Source organism: Arachis hypogaea, chromosome 1, assembly GCF_003086295.3.
Source record: "Arachis hypogaea cultivar Tifrunner chromosome 1, arahy.Tifrunner.gnm2.J5K5, whole genome shotgun sequence".
NCBI lineage: Eukaryota > Viridiplantae > Streptophyta > Magnoliopsida > Fabales > Fabaceae > Arachis > Arachis hypogaea.
Window position 1 is genome coordinate 86,418,805 of NC_092036.1, and position 8,423 is coordinate 86,427,227.

An 8,423-nucleotide genomic window follows, 5' to 3' on the forward strand; every position below is an offset into this window, starting at 1 on the left:
CTGAAGTTGCTGAGGTGGTGGTTGGGATCCGTGGTGCCATCATACAGGGTCATATCCGGGAGTTTGAAGTCTTTTGGAATTTTGGTTTTCATGATTTCCCTGGTGAACGGGTCTTGCTCTTTGCGTGAATTTTCCTCGAGATTAGCCCGGGGGGCTTTTGATTTGAGATCGACTTCCAATTGCTGTAGTTTTTCTTCCAACTCCCGACGTCGCCGCACCTCTCTTTGGAGATCTCTTCCAATTTCCCGTTGTTGTTGGGGTTGTTTTTCCAGTTGTTTTAGGCGATCCAGGAGCGCTTCTATTGCCCCTGAATTTGATGAGTCTTTGTCTTTGTTGGTTTCCGGAGTGTTTTGTAGCGTGACATCCGCATTTTTGTGTGGTGTCCGATCCTCCAGACCTGAATCGTGGTCGATGTCATGGTTGTCCGCCATGGTGATGGGATGACTTCCAGGTTCCCCAGCAACGGCGCCAATGTTCCGGGGGTTACCTGAAACTGGAGGTCGATCTCGGATGAGATCTTCTGTACTGGTCAGTGCTAACGTGTCCGGCCAGTGGGAGACGGCCGGAGCTGTTGTGTCCGACTTGTTGGACTTGGTGATGGTGCTGAATCCTTTGTCCCCAGAGGGTGGGGGTACCTGTAAAGGACTCTGATGCTTAAGTTAGCAAGGGTATTAAGCAGGTATTGAGTAGAATCAAAGTATGAGTTATACCTGGGTGCTCCAGTGTATTTATAATGGTGAGATGTAACCCTTTGGATAAGATAAGTTAGTTATCTTATCTTATCTTTTATCTTTGAGTTGAGGTCAGCGTATCTTCAACGGATCCGCCTTTATCTCTATAGGCCTAGGCCGCCTTAGGATTTGGGTCATGCTCCTCTATTTGGGCCCTTTACTGGGCTCTTCTGTCGATTTGGCCAAGCTCTTTAAGAAAAGATCGGATAGTCTGACCTGAAGAGGTCAGTCGCTTTTATCTCCAATCATCCCGGGTCGGATAGCTCGACCCAGGGTATGAACAGTCCCTTTTTTGTCTCTTATTTCTATATCAAACTCTTGCAGAAGCAACACCCATCTTATGAGTTTGGTTTTGAATCCTGCTTTGTGAGTAGATATTTAAGAGCAGTATGGTCAGTGTACACAATCACTTTTGATCCTACTAAATAAGATCTGAACTTGTCAATGGCATAAACCATTGCAAGTAACTCTTTTTCTGTGGTTGTGTAGTTCTTCTGTGCGTCATTTAAAACATGACTGGCATAATAAATGACGTGCAGAAGCTTGTCATGCCTTTGTCTCAACACTGCACCAATGGCATGGTCACTGGCATTACACATTAGTTCAAATGGTAATGTCCAGTCTGGTGCAGAGATGACTGGTGCTGTGACTAGCTTAGCTTTCAGAGTCTCAAATGCCTGCAGACACTCCTTATCAAAGATAAATGGCGTGTCGGCAGCTAGCAGATTACTCGGAAGATTGGCAATTTTTGAAAAATCTTTTATAAACCTCTTATAGAATCTTGCATGCCCCAAAAAACTTCTGATTGCCTTAACATTGGCAGGTGGTGGTAATTTTTCAATTACCTCTACCTTAGCTTGATCCACCTCTATTCCCTTATTCGAAATTTTGTGCCCAAGGACAATTCCTTCAGTCACCATAAAGTGACATTTCTCTCAGTTTAAAACCAGGTTAGTCTATTGGCACCTCTTTAGAACAAGTGCTAGATGGTCAAGACAGGAGCTGAATGAGTCTCCAAATACTGAAAGTCATCTATGAAGACTTCAAGAAATTTTTCCACCATATAAGAGAAAATAGAGAGCATGCACCTTTGAAAAGTTGCAAGTGCATTGCACAGACCAAATGGCATCCTTCTGTATGCAAATACTCCAGATGGACATGTGAATGCTGTTTTCTCTTGATCCTGGGGATGTACTGCAATTTGATTATAACCTGAACATGCATCCAGGAAGCAGTAGTAATCATGACCTGCTAGTCATTCTAGCATCTGGTCTATGAATGGTAAAGGAAAATGATCCTTTCTGGTAACTATATTGATCCTTCTGTAATCAATACACATACGCCACCCTGTAATTATTCTTATAGGAACCAGTTCATTTTTTTCATTATGAATCACTGTCATGCCACCCTTCTTAGGGACGACTTGGACAGGGCTCACCCAGGGGTTATCAGAAATAGGATAAATAATCCCAGCCTCTAGTAATTTAGTGACCTCCTTCTGCACTACCTCCTTCATGTCTAGATTCAGCCACCTCTGTGGTTGAACCACTAGCTTAGCGTCATCCTCCAATAGGATCTTGTGCATGCATATGGCTGGGCTAATGCCCTTAAGATCACTGATGGACCACCCAAGTGTAGAACCTATGCACAATTACTCAAGAGGGAGGGGTGAATTGAGTATTGCAATAACAATGAATCTTTTTGCGAAAGTTAAAGACAATATACAAAAGTGTTATTGTACTAGTATTTTTCCAAGAGCTTAACTCAATTGCTAAGCATTTATAAGGAGCTTTTACTTTCCAATAGACACCAACTCAAATAAATTGATCAAGCTTTTCACCAATCGGACTTAAGCTACTCCTTAAGTACTTACGAAGCTACTTTTCGATCACAATTTATTTGCTCAAAGGTAAAAGACAATAATATTGAAGAGATGAGTTTGGAGAGATGCAAACGCTATTTAGAGTGGTTCGGCACAATCCTTGTCCTACGTCCACTTTCTTTCTCAATCGCAATTGAGAAGTTCCACTATTGCCAAGCTTCAAGGTGCTTGCGCAAAACCTTTTACAATCTGAGTCCTTAGTTTCTAACACCTCACGGTATATGATCACCACTCGTATACTAACCCACTCCACTTAGAGATACCTTCTCTAAGATTTGCCTTGAGTACTTAGTACACCTCTTTGGTATCCTCACCGACTATAGTGTTTATAACTCTTGACTCAACCTTGGAGATCACACTCCAATTTGCAAAGTGTACAAGAAAACAATTCTCAAAGAATTGTTGAGATGAAATGAGTACTCTCTTAGAAGAGTGTATGATTACAAGTTTAGCGCTATTGAACCAATTGATATTGCTCTCTCAAATTGTGTATTATAACACCTTAAAAAAAATGTGTAGAATGAAAGAATATGAACAATATAGTTTGCAAAAAATCAAGTCTATGAAATAGGGCTTCAATCCATCTATTTATAGACTTCCCAAACCTTAGAAATGTTGGGGAGTTAATGGGATGGAGCCTTTTTGTCAAAACTAGCCGTTTTTTATGTTTTTGAATTATTTGCATCGATGCATAACACTTTGCATCGATGCAAATGTGTCTTTGAAGCTGAAATTTGAATTTTCAGCTAGGTTGCATCGATGCAAACATCTTTGCATCGATTCAACAAGTCGTCGCATGCTTTGCATCGATGCAAGATGAGTGTGCATCGATGCAAACCTTAAAGAATGGCTTAAAATCACTTTAAAATACTTAGGATTGATCTCAAACTTGTTGGAGTCAATTCCTATGCTTTTGTACCTTTGAAAACAAGTTTTAAACCATTTGGCTAGCATCGAATTGCAAGATGTGCATCAAAACATTTTGTGAGTGTGTGTTGAGAGATTTAGCAATTGGTTCTTAACAAGAAGTTACCTAAGTCCTAAGACACTATACTTGTCTTCAAATGTTGTGGACTTGAGTTTCTTGTTGTTGTTGTGTTGCTTTCAACTCTTCATTCCTCAACGTTGAATGTTGGTTGATCTTTCAACATGCTTGTTCATTCAAGTTGTTTGTTGGTTTGTCTTTCATGTCGTTTGTTGGTTTGTCATTCATCAAAACCTACGAATACAAACTTCACATACAAGCAACATGATTTACAATTTCCCCCTTTCTGATAATGACAAACCAATTTTGAGGATATGCATTTATAAATGATTTTGAAAGCAACAATAATGCACTTTGTTTTATAGAAAGCTTTGGAGAAGACTTCAAAAAAAATTTTGCAGGAGTTCCCCCTAAATATGTGCATTTGTTCCTTTAAAGGGCGTTTATCAAAGAAAACGATTTAGATATCAAAGTTTTTGCTTAGCGGAAGTCTTTTTGAAATCATTGTTTCGCAAACTTATTTCTTCTTTTCAAATCCTCAAACTTCTTCTTTTTCAAAAGTTCAAAACTTCAAATATCCTCAAACTTTTCTTCCCCCTTTTGACATTATCAAAAAGAAGGGAGTTTGAAATGTGTCATAGAAGCATGCATAAAACAATGAATTTTTTTTTTAAGTTCAATTTCTCTATTAATCTCAAGGATGAGATATTCCCCCTTTCAAAAAGAATTTGATTTCCTCTTTTTATATATAATAAGCATGCATAATTCCCCCTAAAGAAGTGAAATATATCAAGGCATGCACATTAACTTAAAATAGGGGTACCAAGCCTATTTTGAGTTATTTATGAAGGAAATATCAAAGTATTTAAACCATAATAGAAATCCTTAGCTTACTAGGAGTTAGTTTAACAATTCATATAATCAAATAAGCATAAAGCAATAAAAAGTGACTTGATGAAGAGGAGACAATCAATCTTGGTCTTCATCATCATCAGTATCCTCTTCATATGGTAGGTGGATGCCGAAATGCTCATATAAGTCATCAATACGATGATCCAAGCGACCCGTGCGATGATCTACACGAGACACACGACGATTAAGTGCTTCAAGTTGCCTACCATGCTCTACTTCAATCCTTTGGATGTTTTGGTTGATGGATTGTAATTCTCTCATTACATCAACCAAGGAGGGTGGTTCTTGAGCTTGAGGTGCTTGTGGAGGAGCTTGCTCTTGAGGACCTTGTTCATCAACATTTCTTCTTCCCATTTTGTTGAGAAGATGAGTGTTGATACAAGATTGAAGTGGTACTTCCTTGGCAATCTCATTTGATACATCAATACCAACATAATCAAAGACTTTAGACCATAGGCAAAGGAATCCTAATCCACCATTCCTATCCTTCATCTTGAGCCTAATCATATGTTGTACTATAAAGTATGGCCAATTAATCTTAATTCCATTTATCATAGCCCACATGACAATCAAATCTTCATCATTTACATTCGCATGCCCGGATATTCTAGGTTGCAATACATAGGTGACTAGATATAACAAAGTTCTATGTTCCGCACTCATTGAATTGCAACTAATTTTGGAGTGAGCTCCTTGTACAAGGTTGAACAAATGCATGGCATTTTCCTTTGAATAACCCCATTCATCAATTGGGGTTTTACCACCTTGAAACAAGTCACCTTGATTTGGCAACTCCCAAATGGTGGCTAACTCATCACCAACTAGCCTATAATCCTTTCTTCCTATCTTGGGGATATGAGTTGTGAGGTTGAAGATGATGAAAAAGTGGGGTTTTGTTGTTCAAAAATGCCAAATTCACGTGTTTTTGTGCAATTTGGTCGTGGTTGCATCGATGCAATAGGCTTTGCATCGATGCACATAGCACGTCGTGTGCTTTGCATCGATGCAAAGCTTGGTTGCATCGATGCAACATACATCATTTTGCCCAAAATCACCAAATTTTCATCCTTTGGTGGTTCTTTCTTCAATCCTTTGAGTTTCATCATGTATATACTCACTTAAACCATTATAAACTTCAATTTGTTGATCCTCCATTGTTTATAATCTTCAAATTCTTCAATCTACCTCAAGATTAATCACTCATTCATCAACTCATAAACCTACAAAACAATGGCTAATTGGATATCTCCAATGCTTAAGTTAGTAAGAGATACAAAAATAGCAATATGAATACAATGAATTCAAACAAATCATATTAGATTAGAATCCAAGATACCAAGTTCATTTCGGATGTTAAAAAAACTTTCTTTACATAAAGGTTTAGTGAAGATGTCCGCTAGTTGTTTACTAGTTTCGACAAATTCAATAACCACATCACCCTTTTCAACATGGTCTCTTATGAAGTGATGTCTAATCTCAATATGCTTGGTTCTTGAATGTTGAACCGGATTCTTGGTTAAATTTATTGCACTAGTATTATCACATTTGATAGGAATGTGATCAAGCATGAGTCCATAGTCCATAAATTGTTGTTTCATCCATAAAATTTGGGCGCAACAACTACCGGCGGCTACATACTCGGCTTCGGCGGTAGACAAGGCTACACTTACTTGTTTCTTACTATACCATGAAACAAGAGAGTTTCCTAGCAAGTGACAAGTGCCGCTAGTGCTTTTCCTATCCAATTTGCAACCGGCAAAATCGGAATCGGAATAACCAATCAAATCATAAGTGGATCCTTTCGGATACCACAATCCAACATTTAATGTTCCTATGAGATACTTCATAATCCTTTTTACCGCACTTAAGTGAGATTCCTTAGGATTAGCTTGGTATCTCGCACACATGCATACACTAAACATGATATTTGGCCTACTTGCCGTTAGATAAAGTAATGATCCTATCATGCCTCTATACTTCTTTACATCTATACTTTTACCTTGTTCATCTTTGTCAAGGTAGCAAGTAGTGCTCATTGGTGTGTCCATTGCCTTAGCATTGTCCATTCCAAATCTTTTGAGCAGTTCCTTGCAATATTTGGTTTGGCTAACGAAAGTTCCTTCTTTTCCTTGTTTGATTTGCAGACCAAGGAAGAAGTTGAGTTCGCCCATCATGGACATTTCAAATTCACTTTGCATGAGGTTTGAGAAAAACTTGCAAAGTGATTCGTTAGTTGAACCAAATATTATGTCATCGACATAAACTTGTACCAAAAGGATATTTTTGTTTTCAATCAAGATAAATAAAGTTGTATCAACCTTCCCTCTTCTAAAACCCTTTTCTATTAAAAACGTGCTCAAACGTTCATACCAAGCTCTTGGAGCTTGTTTAAGACCATAAAGAGCTTTCTTGAGTTTAAAAACATGATTAGGATTTTCATAATCCTCAAAACCGGGAGGTTGTTCAACATATACTTCTTCTTTAATGAAACCATTAAGAAAGGCACTCTTAACATCCATTTGATAAAGTTTGAAGTTATAAGAGGATGCAAAAGCAAGTAGCATCCTAATTGCTTCTAATCTAGCTACGGGAGCATAAGTTTCGTCATAATCAATGCCTTCCTCTTGATTATAACCTTTAGCTACTAATCTAGCTTTGTTTCTAACAATTGTACCATTTTCATCGAGTTTATTTCTAAAAACCCATTTTGTTCCTACAATTGTTTGATTACTTGGTTTAGGCACCAATTCCCAAACGTCATTTTGTTTGAATTGGTTAAGCTCCTCTTGCATTGCCATAGCCCAATGTTCATCATCAATTGCGGACTCAATGGTAGATGGTTCAATTTGAGAAACAAAAGCACTATATGCAAATAAATTTCTAAAAGTGGATCGAGTTGTTACCCCTTTCGAAACATCACCAATGACGTTGTCTAGAGGATGATCCTTTGAAGTACGCCAATCCTTTGGAAGTGCATTTATTTGTACTTGTGATGGTTCAATTTCTTCAACTTGAACGCTATCCTTTGTTGAGCTTGTAGAGGCTTCATTTAAATCTTTTTCTTTGTCTTCACCATTCAAATTTAGTGAATCAAAGTTTTCTACATTTTCATCAAAATCTTTTCTAGCACAACAACGGTTAGTTTCATCAAAAGCGACATGAATACTTTCTTCCATAGTCATGATGCGTTTATTATATACTCTAAAAGCTTTGCTAGTTAAAGAGTAGCCTAAGAAGATTCCTTCATCAGCCTTAGCATCAAATTTGCCTAAGTTATCTTTTCCATTATTTAGAATAAAGCATTTACAACCAAAGACGTGAAGGTGGGAAATATTTGGCTTTCTTCCTTTGTACAATTCGTACGGTGTTTTCTTAAGAATAGGTCGAATGATAATCCTATTCATAACATAACACGCGGTACTAACCGCATCTGCCCAAAAGTACTTAGGAATATTAGCCTCATTGAGCATAGTTCTCACCATTTCTTCTAAATGACGATTTTTCCTTTCAACCACACCATTTTGTTGTGGTGTTCTAGGAGAGGAAAAATTATGCTCAATGCCATTTTCTTCACAAAAAGTTTCAAAAAGATTATTTTCAAATTCTCCACCATGATCACTTCTAATAGATAATATATGCAAATTCTTTTCATTTTGAATAACTTTGGCTAATCTTTTGAATGCTCGAAATGCATCACTCTTGTTTGCTAGGAACAAGGTCCATGTAAATCGAGAGTAATCATCAACAATAACTAAAGCATAGTAATTGCCACCAAAGCTCATAGTCCTAGAAGGACCAAATAAATCCATGTGCAAAAGTTGTAATGGCCTTGTTGTTGAAACAATGTTTTTGGATTTAAAAGAGGCCTTTACTTGTTTTCCCTTTTGACATGCGTCGCAAAGGACATCTTTTT